The sequence below is a fragment of the Humulus lupulus genome, chromosome 2 (assembly GCF_963169125.1).
Source record: "Humulus lupulus chromosome 2, drHumLupu1.1, whole genome shotgun sequence".
Classification (NCBI taxonomy): domain Eukaryota; kingdom Viridiplantae; phylum Streptophyta; class Magnoliopsida; order Rosales; family Cannabaceae; genus Humulus; species Humulus lupulus.
The window spans coordinates 53,618,891-53,634,143 of NC_084794.1; positions in this window are offsets into that span (position 1 = coordinate 53,618,891).

Here is a 15,253-nt window from a genome sequence, read left to right on the forward strand (position 1 = left end):
ATAATTAATATTCTTAAACTATAGGTTAAACTTATAAAATCTATAAGTGTTGCTACGAGTGTTCAACTAAGTCCCGGCTTGAACCAAAATCCACAGTAATAAACATACTATAACTAATACTAGCTATTACTACTACTACTACTACTACTACTACTACTACTACTACTACTACTACTACTACTACTACTACTACTACTACTACTACTACTACTACTACTACTACTACTACTACTACTACTACTACTACTACTACTACTACTACTATTATCTAACTAGCTAAGTAAACATTATGGGACTCTATAACAGTCCGCCCAAGTCAGAGGCCCAGCCTTTGCTGAACACGGGCCGCAGCGCGACCCCGCATCAGGAAACCACCCACTTCTTCTGGGTTCAAGAAGGTCGCAGCGCGACCCCGCGAACCCAGAATTCTCAGCTCCAAACCCTCCCATAACTCACCCCAAATCCGTACCAAACCCATAATTCAATCTCACAACATCCCTAGAATGTTCCAGGCAACAAAACCCACCATTCAAGTGGATCAAAAACTCGTCGAACCATAAGATCCAAATCAAAACTCAAGAAACTTAAGGAAATAGATATTCAGAAATTCAAAGCCGAATTTACCTCTGATTAAGTCGTTTTCTAGCTAAAACCTCCGGCTATCAAGCTTTTATCTTGTCTAGAATCGTTATGACTCTAACCTTGCTTGAATTCGAGCCCTAAAACTCGAGTTTCCTTCGAAAATGCTAACAAGCATCAAGTGAGAGAACCGGAGAGAGAACAAAAGTGTTTGAACGTATTTCTATTTATGACAGGTTAGAATTCCCTCCTGATCTCTCTAACTCCAACTATATCCTTAAATATTTATTCTCATTACCCAATATCCCAGTAATGTACTAAATACCGAAAATACCCATTGACTCACCTCGAGCCAAGTATTGGTCCCGTTGTGACATATTCCTGCTAACTTTCTCCCTAGGATCGCCTCGTGCTGAGTAACCCAAATATATCCACATAATAATGTGGTCCCACACATATATGCGAAATATACCCATAACGGGCCAAATTACGAAAATTTCCCTTCTGATAAGAAACGGGCCCAAATGCATATTTAATACGCCTAAACATGCATATCAAGTCATATTATAATATAACTCACATAATCTTGCAATGATACACATAAATATCACATAAGCACATAGTTTTCCATCCAGGCCCCCTAATCAAGGCCCTAGGCCTTATTAGGTAATTTTGGACGTTACAAGGCTCATCGAGGTCAGTCACATTCTACACCTAAATAAGCCTATCGATTTCTATCGAGGCATGTCGAGGTGACATCCCTCGAATCCTGTCGAGGTCAATCGAGCCCCATCGAGGTCTATCTAGGCCTATCGATTTCTATCGAGGTGGAGGTAAAAATTTGAAATAAAAAACTAGATTTCCTACGAATAACCCCAATCTAACCTATGAACAAAAAATAATAGGACAAACAGGCGTAGACAAACAAACCCAGAAATGGATCGAGGACTCACCTTTGTTTTTTTCTGGGTGGCTTCTTCGAGCTTTGGGTCGTCTCCTCCGACGTCGTCGCCTCTCTGTTCGTCCCCTCCGACGCACCAACGACCACGACAAGGATTTGAGCACTGCCAAGGGAAGATTTTTTTTGGGGGGGGGGGGGGGTTGGGAATCTTGTTTGGGACTGAGAGATTAAAGAATAGATTTGGGGTTTCTTTTTGGGGTTTTGGTTTTTTGATCGAGAGACTTAGGGAGAGAGACCGAGAGAAGAGAGAGAAAAAGTGGAAACAAATGTCAGGGGTATTTCAGAAACTAAGGAAAACAATAGGACCAATTTGACATATCAATACTGGGTAGGATAATTTTGATATGGGACCCCATTTATTGCATAATTACCCAAATTTCCCTTTCTATTTTTTAGGCTGAAATTGGTATAAAAGCCACCAAAGATTACAAATGATGCATAAAAAGGTTACTAGTTACTCTATTTTACAAAACCAAACCTATTTTAATTAGGTTGCATCCTTAAAATAGTCCAGAACCCATAAATAATGCCTCTGCTTTTGAAAAAAAATTATGGAGTAACCCAAAAAAAGTCTCATAAAATATGAACAAACATTGTTAACACCTTGTAACTAGAAAAACCAAAATGTAATAATTTATTCTTCATCTTTCTCTCACACCTATTTGTCTCTTTTGTTCCTGTTTACCGAGTTTTTCGGAAACGAATATAGACAGAATAATAAAAAGATAAGAACTGTAGAAATACTAAAATGTAACCAAACAAACAGTGTTTTTACGTGGTTCAGGCGTTAACGAGCCCTAGTCCACGAGTCGATGTTATTATACTTGGAAAAGATTACAGTAAGATGGCTGGTGTACAAGAACTTCACACACTCACAATGTTTCTCTCGGGTTCTCTTGAAGAAGAAGAAGCTAGAGAGATTTTAGCAGAGTTCTTGCTATGTGATTTGTTGGCCGTCCCCCCTCTTGTAAAATGAAGGGGTCTTTATAGCTAGGGTTTCGGATTAGGGTTTTTCTCTACGTGCATGAGTCTTAATTACACCAGCCATAAATAGGGGATACAATTACTGTAGTAGCATGGCTACAAGACTCTATGTGGGTATAGTTACATGAAAGTATGGGGAACACACAAAGTCAGCCGTCTTCTCCAAGTTGTCAGCGGAACAGTAGGCGAAAAGGTACCCTTAGGCGTGCTGGGATGTGTGCGGCTTTGACCTGACGGGCGTGTCAGGCGGGATCCTGTGTCAGGTGGATATCATTCCAAATATGCCTCCTCCAGGACTCGACCGTTTGGTTTTGTTCCGTGCAAGGCACGGAACTGTTTCCGCGGAGACCACTCGAAGAGCTTCTCCTGGAAGGGGCTTCCCCGAAGGATACCCCTTCGGGAGTCCGGGAGAGTTAACGAGTTTCCGTGTTGTGTTTGCTTGGAAGAGCAATCCGGACACTAAACGGGAGAGGCGAAGCCTTTCTGTCCATCCGCGAGCTCTGGTCACCTACCGTGAGAGACATCGACAATTCTTCTTCCCCGAGGACATCAATCTAAACGCTATCCGGACATCTGGATAACATTTACCCCCCAAGGCCACGGAGCTTTGAGAGATCCGGGGGCTTGTACAGTCTTCCGGGTATTTCGGTCTCGTAGATTAGGCGAGGGGCCACCTTCGGTGTTCCCGGAAGGATTCCTTTTTCCTGTCTGAGTGTTAGTATGAAAAAGAAAGGGAATTTCTTCTATTTGAACTCAGGTTTTCAAGTGCGGCAAGGACCACGTGTCATGCTGGGAATGGTTCTGCGACCAAGACGTGTGCGTGAGGCGACTGGTTGAGTATGCGTGCGTCAGTCATCTGAGTAATGATTTGACGGTTTTTAATGGTACTCCGGGCCCGAGGTGGTGTAATGATGGGAAATAAATACTTTATTCCCATCCGAGGAGTCATAAATAGGATCGTCGCTTCATCTCCAGCCGTTGGATCTGATGCACACGGAATGGGAAGATCGGGACCATCCATTTGAGGAATTCGAAACGACTTCCTCCCTGCTATAAAAACGAGGGAAAGGACCTTTCTTCCTCTTTACGCTTTCAAATTCTCTTTCTTTCGGATTTTCCGATTTCCAAACCTTTGAACTCTCAGGCTTCCCAGCTTCCGTTCCTCCGAACTTGCCATTTCTCTTGGTAAGGATCTGGAAACTTTTCTGTTGATTTGGCAGTGGGTTTATTCGCCGAAGTTCCTGGTTTGAATCGCCGTTCGTCTTTGCAGCTTTTACTTCTCGCGATCGTGCTGTGCAGTGATCCAGTTACTCCTTCAACCTCCAACTACCCGAATATCAGTAAGTATTTCTACTTTGCTCTTTCCTCCCAAACCCTAGGTTGTTGGTAGTTGTTAGAGTAGAGGTTTTTGCCATTATCGCTTATGTGCATGCGTGAATAGGGCTTTGGTAGGCATGTGATTGATGTGAGTCGATAAGTAGCCTTTTTTGCATGCTTTGGCGATTTGCGTTTGGAAATTCGTTCCTTGTTTTGCTGTTTTAGGGCATAAGCATGAACGCCTTTAGGGTGTCTTTCTCTGGAAAAACACTTCTTTTGGTGGGCTTAGGCTCGGAGTCTGAGTCCGGTTCCTTGCTTCCCTTCGGGTGGCATGGTGCCAATCCCTCGGTAAGCTCGGTGGGAGCCTCTCCAAGCAGTTTTCGGGGAGGGTCTCCCCGACGCCTTTGATACCACTAGGGTATGACAAGGGTGCTGACTGCTTAGAGTGTTTTCTTCTTTCTTTCTTTTGTCCAGTGACGAACATCTCAAAGGAACAACTCCTTGCTGTGGGGGAGGCTGATTCTGCCCAAGAGAAGGGCTCTCCTATCGCTGGTGCAAAGGGGAAAGGAAAGGCGAAAGTGGTCGCGGCTAGCCCACCGACCTCCAATAGTTCCATCTGGGAGATGAATCAAAAGCCGAACCTTTTCAGGAATTATGGCATGCTGGAGCTGTATTCCTCTGAGGCAGGCCTGAAGAACATCCCAGGTCTGATGTGGCACCGTCTGTCGGTGCTGGGCGAGTCAGCTAGCCAGAGTCACGAGGGCTTTGGTGCCTGGAGCTGGGCACACATAGTGTGTGGGGCGCACTTGCCCCTAAGGAGTTACTTCGCCAATTTCTGTGTGAAGGCGGGGATTGCCCCCTTCCAGTTGATTCCTCCCAGCTACAAGCTCCTAGCGGGGTGGTTCATCTTTTGCAAGTCCCGGAAACTGGAAGCTCCTACCCCGGAGGAGGTGCTGTACTTCTACGGGTTGAAGTCTCAGCCTATGAGGGGTCATTCAGACAAGGTGGGGTTTTACAGGCTGGAAAGGCACCCGGAGGTGATGTGCCCCACTTGCCATACCGCGAGGGTTCCAGACCTCCGAGAATACTGGTTCCTGACGACTGGCTTCCCGCTGAAGAGGGTACCAGCCCTATCTTTGGACTTCAAAATCCCTGGTAAGTGCTTCTTCCTCTCCTTTTCAACTTTGTTTCTTCGCGTTTTATTTGCCTTTTGGGAGGATCTCTAACACTTGTATTTGATTTTTGCAGAAGTCGTTCCACGGACACCTCGCTGCGCGGAGATGATAAGGAGGTCCAAGTTCTACGAAGGGCTTTCTGAGGAAGAGTTGAAAGTGGAGGGACTTGTGACCTCCGAATCGTTGAGGGAGTATGGGCTACTCGCCTCTTTCCAAAATATCGAGCCAGTGAGTGGCAGGGGGCAAAGTCAGGTGTCAGCCGACATCCGGGAGCAGATTGCCTTGGAGCTGTCCAAGGTGATCACCCAAAAAGCCCGGGACGAAAATACTTTATCTCATAGTTGGGCGGAGAGATTCCCCGACCCCCAGCCGGAGGAAGAGGAGATCGAGGCTCGCCACGCCGCGGCTTACCCTAACGAAGGGGCTCCGGGGGCTAGTACCTCCGGGAGAGGTAAGACTAGTTTTCGATTGATCCACACCCCCAGCCTGCCTGAGGTTTCCCGGACCTCTCAGATGGGGTTTGATCCCTGTTTCCTTAGGCTAGATCCGCATAGGATACCCTTCGACAGATACTGCGATAGGGTAGATGAGCTCCTCGGGTGTATGAGTGACGGTAGTCTGCCAGAAGGTGTCATCATGGTTGACCCTTCTTCCCTCAGCATGTCATTCCCGGACTTCAAGGAGTACGGGAGCTTCCTGGAGCAGGAAGCGGTGTTTTGTTTTGCTCGGGGAAGGCCATCCACGTTTCTCGTGCATGGTTGTCCCTTTCAAACTTTTCTTTTTCTCGTTTCTTGTTCCCTGCTGGTGGGTTTGCTTGTGCTTTTATGTTGTTGATTGTCTTGTCTTCCGCTTATCTTCTTTCTCATTGCTTGTTGGTTCGTTAACCTCGCTTTGTACGTTTCTTGCAGAGTATCCAGAAGCCAAGATGTTGGGGAGGGTTACTTTACTCATTAAGAAGGCTGCCACCAGCCAAGACCCGTCCACGTGGAAAGGACGGAAGACCAAGGCTGGTAGGGGAGGTAAAGCTGCCTCCCCCAAGAAGACAAGTGGCGAGGCGCAAGCGTCTTCGAGGGTAGAGAAGTCTCCTGCTGACGGGCCTTCCGAGACTATGATGGTCTCGAGTAGCAGCAGCGACGGGGAAGGGCTTGTGTTCCCCGTGAGGACAACTGGGGTGAGCAAGCGTCCCGGAGAAGATGCTGAGGGCGCTAAGAACAAATGCCTTAGACACTCTTCTCCCGGCCGAAGGCAACAACAACAGCAACGACAGCAACCACAACTACAACAACAGCAGCAACAAGAACAACAGAGACAATCACCAACGTCACAGCAGCAGCAACAACAACATCCAAACCAGCAGCAGCAACAAGGGCAATTACTTCTGCTGCCGCAGTAGCAAAAGCAACAGACCAGGGCCTTAATACCCCGTCTGCCTCCTCCTCCAGCCCAAAGGGGGTCCACCCTTCTGGGGTCTCCTTCTTCTCAGACAACCAACCTTCCTCTGCCTGGCCTGAAGTTCCACTTTCTGCGGAAGCCAACCAGTTTCCCCGCTGCTCTCCTGGAGGGTATAAGACGGGCCGATAGTTTTTTGAAGAGGCGGTTAGAGGCGGAGAAGGCTGTTACTCAGGGAAGGGCAGATAACTTGTCTGCCGTGAAGAGAGCTGAGCTGGCCGAGGGGGTGAGATCCCTTCACCCGCCCGGAGCGGTTTTGGATGGTCCAGCCTTGGAGAAGAGGCTGGTGCCTAGGCTCGGACGTGCATTGGCGCCGTTCGGAGCTGAGATGATGGAGGACATGGCCCTGAGCTTATGCGAGCTCAATTCTGAGAAATGGGCCATCAGTAGCAGTAAGGATCCGCTGTTACTGACACACGCTGTGAAGCAGCAACTGTCCAGGGTAAGCCGTCAGTTGTTATTTTTTGGGATCATCTGTCTTTTTGTCCGGCTTTAGCTCATTCTGTTGTCTTTCCTTGCAGGCCTCTATGATCGCGGAACGCTCGTTCCGGGAGGTTGGTGCAGTTCTGGTTCAACTGGAGGAGAGCCTGCTGGCTCGCCAGGCCTTGGAGGCGGAGAAGCAGAAACTGACCCAACAGGCCTTGGAGGCTTCGGAGAAGATTGATCAGGCCCGGCGCACGACTGAGGAAAAGGCGGACAAGAAATATCTTGCCAAATATCAAGAGTACCGGGCCAAGGCAGAGAATGAGTTTAGACAGCGGTCAGATGGGATGAAGGCCGAAAACTCCAAGCTCCGGGAAGAGCTGTCCCAAGCTAAGGCGGAGAAGGATACCCTGGAAGCTCGCTTGCAATCAAAAAATGATCTCCTCCTTAAGCAGCAAGAGGAATATTCCACTCTTCAGAGTAAGCTGCACGAGGAGGAGCAACTCCATAAGAGGAGCAGGGATCTCGTGTCTATGCTGCAGTTGGGGCTCGCCGAGAAGGATAAAGAGATCGGGGCCTTACAATTCACTGCCAGGGGGCATGTGACCGAGAAGCAATCCGTGCTGAGCCAAAATAGGGAGCAGCGCAAGGAGATTGATTCTCTTAAGGGGGAGCGTGATGCCTCCAAGGCCGAAATGGAAAAATTGAGGGCTCAACTAACTGTCGCGGAGGCACAGCTGGCAACCTCCGAGGCGGAGCGCTTGAAGGAGATGGACGATGCTGAGGTGATACTGAACAGGACGATTAATATATCGCATGTGGTCCTCATGCATCAACTCTGGAAAGTGAACCCGGAGGTATTAGGCTATCTGGGAGATGATGCCGAAGCTATGAGGGAGAAGCTACTCGTGTGGGATCAAGGCCCAGAGGCGTACGTCCAAACTTACAACATCGACGAACGTGCTGGAGCTCCTGAGGTGGGAGATCCCGGAGAGGCGGGGACCTCTGAACCTTCTCATGACAAAGTTCCGCCTTCCAATGAGCCGACTCCGCCAGCCTCAGTTGAAACCGATGCCCCCGAAGCTGCGGTCGTGGAAGCTGTAGTTACCCCCAATTCTTGAAGGGGTTTTATCTTTAATTATTTTTCATTTTGAGTTTTCCATTGCGGACATATTTTCCATAATTATAGCATTCTCCTTTCTTTTCTGCCGAGTTCTTTATTTATCTTTGCGCTTAGGGTAGACATTTATACGGTAGAAACTGTTGTAGGGGCGTATGAGGTTTTGGTTCCAACGGCCAAAACCTATGCACTTCCCACTTGAAGCTTTAACGGATGATGTCTTTTCCCACGTAGTTTCTAGGTTACGAAGGTTTCCTGGTTCCAACGGCCAGGCTCCTTTCACCGTATTTTAGCTTTCCTGAGGCAAATAGCCAATCCCGGGACTTGTAGTTATACTGTTCGCTGGGATTGCTAGGGTGAGCCGTTCCATGGTTTGGAACGGGAGTTCTTTTGGTGAGCGTCGCTAGACTTAAGGTTAGATCTTTGCGAAGCAAAACTAACTGTTGTTGCGAACCTCATGGTGGCTGACTTCAGGGACCTGGCATGGAGCCCTGCGAGGCAAGGCTCGTTGCTGTCGGGGAAATCGCCACGCCCACCAGGTGTGATCCCGGACCAGGGGCTTTGCGAAGCAAGGCCTGCTGTGAGTGGGGGATCGACCATATCTGCTCCTGGAGCTGAGACTTGCAATGGTCGAGGAGCTTTCTATGCATTATTTTGTGAGATCCGGAGCTGGAGCCTGCGAAGCAAGGCTTACAACGGTCGCGGATCTTGTCATCTTTCGCCTTGCGGGACCCGGAGCTGGAGCTTGCGAAGCAGAGCTCTACACTGATCACGGATCTTGCCATCTTTCGCCTTGCGGGATCTGGAGCTAGAGCTTGCGAAGCAAAGCTCTATAGCGATCGCGGATCTTGCCATCTTTCGCCTTGCGGGACCCGGAGCTGGAGCTTGCGAAGCAAAGCTCTACAGCGATCGCGGAGTATTCTGCAAAGGACTTGTCAGGGAGTTGGGGGTATTTTGGCGTAGCTCTATGAACGTGCCTCAACCCTCAGTCCTGTCCATCGCTGGGCTACACAGGAGATAATTTTCATGATACATACTGGCAGGCATTTCCATGGCAATTTTCACATAAGCACATAATGCACATATGACACGTAATGCAAGCATGTTCATGGCAATAAATAAACCTAAGCTTAACAATTTAAACATTTCAAACAATTTAAAATTTTCAAACATAATGATAGCACATAAGTGGTGTTCTGGGTACGTTTTGTTCAAGGGGCGTATGGCTATGCCTTAGCCATGTATATCCCCCCAAGTGAGCGTGGGGTCCGGACGTCTCCGGACCGCGTGGTCACTTGTTTAAACGCAGCTTTAAACACAGGGATAAAAAGTGCAGTAAAAGCGGAGTGAATCTCTCCGTGTTTCATTAAATTAGCCTGCTAGGCGTGAATTTTACAACAGGGAGGATTATTTCCACATTTTTCACTTTTGCTAATTTCACCAAGGACTTCCGACTGGATGGTCCGGGGCCTACTGGTAGTAACGGCGGAGGTGCTCCGCGTTCCAGGCGCACGGGACTTTAGATCCGTCGAGTCTCTTTAAGTGATACGTCCCATGGCCCACTTTTTCTTGGACTTCGTAGGGGCCTTCCCAGTTGGGTCCGAGGACTCCTACTCCCGGATCCTGCGTAGCAGGAAATACTCTCCGTAGGACAAGATCCCCAACTTCGAATGTACGGCTCTTGACTCTCGTGTTAAAGTGTCGGGCTATCTTTCCTTGGTACATTTTTAGTTGGACCTGCGACTGCTCCCGGAGCTCTTCGATCATGTCCAAGGACTCCTGGAGAAGGGCATGGTTCCGGGTAGGGTCGTAGGTATCTCTTCTGTGAGAGGGGATCATAGTTTCTACTGGGATGACGGCCTCGCAACCGAAGGTCATGGAATAAGGCGTGTGCCCTGTCGAAGTTCTCTCTGTTGTGCGATAGGCCCAAAGTACTCGCGGAAGTTCTTCCGGCCAGTGAGCCTTGCAGGCTTGGAGTTTTTTCTTCAACGTGGTCTTTAATATTTTGTTTATAGCTTCCACTTGCCCATTAGCCTGGGGTCTGGCGACTGCGGAAAAGCTTTTGATAATTCCATGCGAAGCACAGAAGTTCGTGAAGTGTTCACTGTCAAATTTCTTTCCGTTGTCGGACACAATTTTTCGTGGAAGCCCAAAACGACACACTATATTCCTGATGACAAAGTCCAGTGCTTTTTTAGATGTGACCATGTTCATAGGTTCAGCTTCAGCCCATTTGGTGAAGTAGTCTACCGCGACTATGGCATACTTCACTCCACCCTTTCCAGTTGGGAGGGAACCTACTAGGTCAATGCCCCAAACGGCGAACGGCCAGGGGCTGGTCATTAGGGTAAAATCTGCAGGCGGCGCTCGCGGAACCTTGGTGTACCTCTGGCACTGCTCACATTTCCTGACATAATCCACACAATCCTTCTTCATGGTGGGCCAGAAGTATCCTTGTCAAAGGATCTTTTTGGAGAGGCTCAGCCCGGAGGTATGATCGCCACAGAAGCCTCCGTGAATCTCATGGATGATGGTGCTGACTTCGGTTCTGGCAACACACCTAAGGAAGGGTATGGACAACCCCCTGCGGTAAAGCTTTCCATCCATAACCACGTATCGGGGAGCTTGATATTGGAGCTTCCTTGCGTCAGCTTTATCAGTGGGGAGCTCTCCGGTGGTGAGAAATCTGAGGATGGGTCCTATCCAGGAGTGGGAATGGTCGATGATGGCGTTTATCCTTCGTGTCTCAGTACTGGGGGCTTCTAAGTGCCCGATGGGGACTAAACCATACTGTTCAATCTCCGGGTCCGTTGCAAGCTTGGCCAGCGTGTCCGCGAGTGAGTTCTGGTCCCGGGGGACCTGGCGGATTTGGTAGCCTTTGAAATGCTGCAGTAGGTCGCGGGAGAGAGACACGTAGGCAGCCATCCTTTCGCCTTTCGTCTGGTATTCCCCGGATATTTGGTTTACCACAAGTAGGGAGTCGCTGTACACTTCGATTTTTTGGGCTCCGACTTCTCTGGCCAGTCGTAACCCAGCTAACATGGCTTCGTGCTCTGCCTCGTTGTTGGATGCTGGGAACGCGAAATGGATGGTGCTCTGGAGCTGATGCCCTTGGGGAGATATTAGGATGACCCCCGCTCCAGCTCCTTTTTCATTTGACGCTCCGTCTACATAGACCTTCCAGGTGGGAAGTTCCGGGACAGGATCTTCCGGGAGGTCATTCATTCCCGAGCATTCCACAATAAAGTCCGCAAGAGCTTGACCTTTTATGGAAACACGTGGTTGGTAGTGGACGTCGAACTGGCTCAGTTCCATGGCCCACTTAAGCAATCTGCCAGAAGACTCGGGCTTCTGCAGGACTTGTCGGAGAGGGTGGTTGGTGAGTACTTTGATGGTGTGCGCCTGGAAATATGGCCTCAGCTTCCGTGAAGCAATTAGCAAGCAGAGGGAGAGTTTCTCGATCATTGAATATCTGGACTCGGCGTCCAATAACCTTTTGCTTACGTAATACACAGGGAGCTGGATACGGCCATCTTCCCGGACGAGAGCGGCACTCACTGCGTGCTCAGTCACAGCTAAGTATAAGAACAACGCCTCTCCTTCGACAGGTTTGGACAGAATGGGAGCTTGGCTTAAATGTTCCTTGAGGTGTTGGAAGGCTGCTTCGCATTCGGGGGTCCACTCGAACTTCTTGTTTCCTCGCAACACATTGAAGAAGGGGATACACTTGTCAGTGGCCTTGGATACGAAGCGGCTGAGAGCAGCTATCCTTCCGGTAACGCTCTGGACATCCTTATGTTTCCGGGGGGAAGGCATATCTATGAACGCCTTTATTTTCTCAGGGTTGGCTTCCACTCCGCGGGAGCTGACAATGAAACCGAGGAACTTTCCAGACGAGACCCCGAAAGTACATTTCTTTGGATTTAGTTTCATCCCGTACTTTCGGATCACGGCGAAAGCTTCCTCAAGGTCGTCACTGTGGTCCCCGGAGGTCTTGGACTTTACCAACATGTCGTCCACGTACACCTCCATGTTCCTCCCCAGTTGGTCCTTGAACATTCTGTTTACTAGACGCTGGTACGTCGCCCCAGCATTCTTCAAACCGAAAGGCATGACCACGTAACAGTAGACACCCTTGTCCGTGAGGAAGCTGGTGTGTTCCTGGTCCGCGACATGCATCTTGATCTGGTTGTATCCGGAGTACGCATCCATGAAGGATAAGAGTTCGTACCCGGAAGTAGCGTCTACCATCTGATCGATTCGCGGAAGAGGGAAACAATCTTTCGGGCAGGCCTTGTTTAGGTCCGTGAAGTCAATGCACATTCTCCAGGACCCATCGGGTTTCGGGACCAGAACTGGGTTGGCCAACCACACGGGATAGTGCGACTCCTGGAGAAAGCCTATGGACATTAATTTGTCCACTTCAGCTTTGACGGCTTCGGCTCTCACTGGGTCCAGCGGCCTCCTCTTTTGGCGAATTGGAGTTGCAGATGGGTCTATGTTGAGTGCGTGGCACGCAACATTGGGATTAATCCCCGTCATATCAGCGTGGCACCACGCCAGGATATCCTGATTATCCTTCACAGTGGCCACGATCTTATCTCGAATGGCCGACGGCAGGTTTTTCCCCACCTGAATGACTTTGGTGGGTTCTCCCGGGTTGAGGATCACCTCTTCGACTTCCTCCATCGGCTCTATTGCTTTCTCGATTCCCACTCTTGGGTCGAGTTCGTCAAAGTATGCCTCCTGAGCACCCCCAGTTTCTGGTAATTCTTCCGCCAAAGGAATGGCAGCAAACGTCTCTTGGACCGTGTAGACGGATCGGACGGAGACGTTATAACAGCTCCGTGCACTTCTTTGGTCTCCTCGGAAGGTGCCAATACGCCCATCGTCGCATGGAAACTTCAAACATAAGTGGCGTATCGAGGTTATGGCCCCACAATCGATCAGGACCGGTCGGCCTAAGATGGCATTATACGCCGTGGGGCAGTCGACCACCACGAATGTGCTATGCTTGAAGGCACAAGCGTCGCTTTCTCCTCTGAGGGTGACTGGAAGTTGAATTTTTCCTAATGGCATGAGTGCGTCCCCATTGAACCCTTGAAGCTGGATGGGGCATGGGGCTAGGTCTGTCTCGGTCAATCCGATCGCGTGGAAGGCCGCTTTGAAGAGGATGTTTACGGAGCTTCCGTTATCGACCAAGATCCGTGAGACCTTCTTATTGGCAATCTGGGCTTCCACCACGAGGGGATCGTTGTGGGGGAAGTGCACATGTCGAGCATCGTCCTCCGTGAAGGTGATGGGAAGATCCATCATTCGGGGACGTTGAGCAGGTGATTGAACCAAGGCGCACATCTCCTCGGCGTGTTCTAACTCCCTCAAGTACCTCTTCTGGGAGTTGCGGGTGCTTCCGGCAAGGTGCGGCTACGTGTCCGTCAACGGGTGGCGGAGCAAGGCCGGGCGGATATGGGTTGCCCGGTCCTGGAGCCAACAAGGCAATGGGCGCCGGAGCGGGTGGAGCAGGAAGCGCTGGGAACTGCGACCCGGGAGCTTGGGGGTGACCGGCTCCAGGAGTGCTAGCGGTCCCCCTCTGTCCCGGGGAATATGCAGCTCCGTGAACTACCCCCTGTCCGGGATAGATAATGGGTATCCTCACCCACTGACCGAGGTGTCCCGCTCTTGCCAGGGACTAGATCTCATCCTTCAGCTGAAGGCACTCATTCGTGGTGTGCCCCACGTCTCCGTGGAACTCACACCTCTTATTGGAGTCTCGCGGACGCCTTCCTCCGTGAGACACTTTCGGGGGCTTCCTGTAGTTGACCATATTACAGGTCGCCCGATAGACATTCTCTCGCGAGTCTATCAAACTGGTATATTTCGTGAACTTGGGCTCATAGTCCTTCCGGGGCTTCTTTGCATGGTCTCCCCGGTTGGAGTTTCTTCCGCTTCGTTTGCTCCGCGATTGGCTCAAATTTCGTTCTGGGGCTTCCGCTTGCGGCTGCGGCATGCCAGGAGCGATACTACATCCGGTTTGTACTGCTCCGTACCCAGAGAAATGGGTTTGACTCGGCGTCTGAGCAGACGCGGAAGGCCCATACACACTTGGAGTGAATTGGGCTCCTGGAAGCGTGAGGGCTGGTGCGGGAGCTTGCGAAGCAAAGCTCGGCACAGTCACGGAAGGCGTTGGAGCTGGGGGAACTCCAAAGGCCTGCTGGTAGGCATCCTCAAGGTTGATGATTCCCTGAGCCTTTGACATGAATTCGGACAGCGTTTCTGCCCGTCTCCTCTGCATTTCCCCCCATAGCAGGGAGCCGACAGTAAGGCCCGATTGAAGGGCGATCAGCTTCATGTCATCGCTGACCTTGGTCTTTGCGGCAGCTTCCATCATTCTCTGAATGAAAGCTTTGAGGTTCTCATTGGGCTGCTGCTTGATGTTGGTTAAGGAACCAACCTCCATGTCGTGGTTACGGGCAGCAATGAACTGCCTCCTAAACGCGGACTGTAGCTCCTTCCAACTGTGGATTGATCCGGGAGCTAATCTCTTCCACCAGTCCTCCGCGGACTTGGTAAGGGTGAGTGAGAAGCACATGCATTTGGCGTCCTCACTGACACGCGCCACTTGCATCATTTTGTTGTATTTAGCTAGGTGGGTACGCGGGTCTGTCCTCCCATCATATAATTCTATGTGAGGCATTTTGAAGTTATCCGGGAGGGACGTTTCCGCGATCCTCCAAATACATGGTTCCGGGTCTTCCTCCTCGGAGTCTGACAGGGCCCCACTTTGCTTCCGGACCAGCTTGGTCAAGGCGGCAATCTGTTCCTCGAGCCTCTTCGTATCACTCTCCGGGAGGTCACGTCCCCGGAGCTTGTCATTGATATGATTTCGGAGGTCAGCTCCACGAGGCCGGGCCTTCTCTCCTTTGGCCTTTTCATACTTGGCCTCCAACTTTCTTCTTAGGTCCACCGTGGACCAGCTATCTTCGGAGTGCGAGTTCGCAGCCCGACCGTCCTGGTTGACGGAATCACTGGGGCGGTTGTTCCTTCCCCTAGGCCTGGGTGCCTTAGCACTAGGCCCTTTAGGCACAGAGTGCCCCCTTGGGGCTAAAGGACGTCTGGGCTTAGGAGCGCCAGAGACCTTCTGCGCGCGGGGGGGGGGGGGGGGGGGCAGTCGGCCTGGTGATTCACGCCTTTAGGAGGTGCAGGGGCGTCAGCGCGTACAGGCTCTCCAACTTTTTCTTTGCCCTT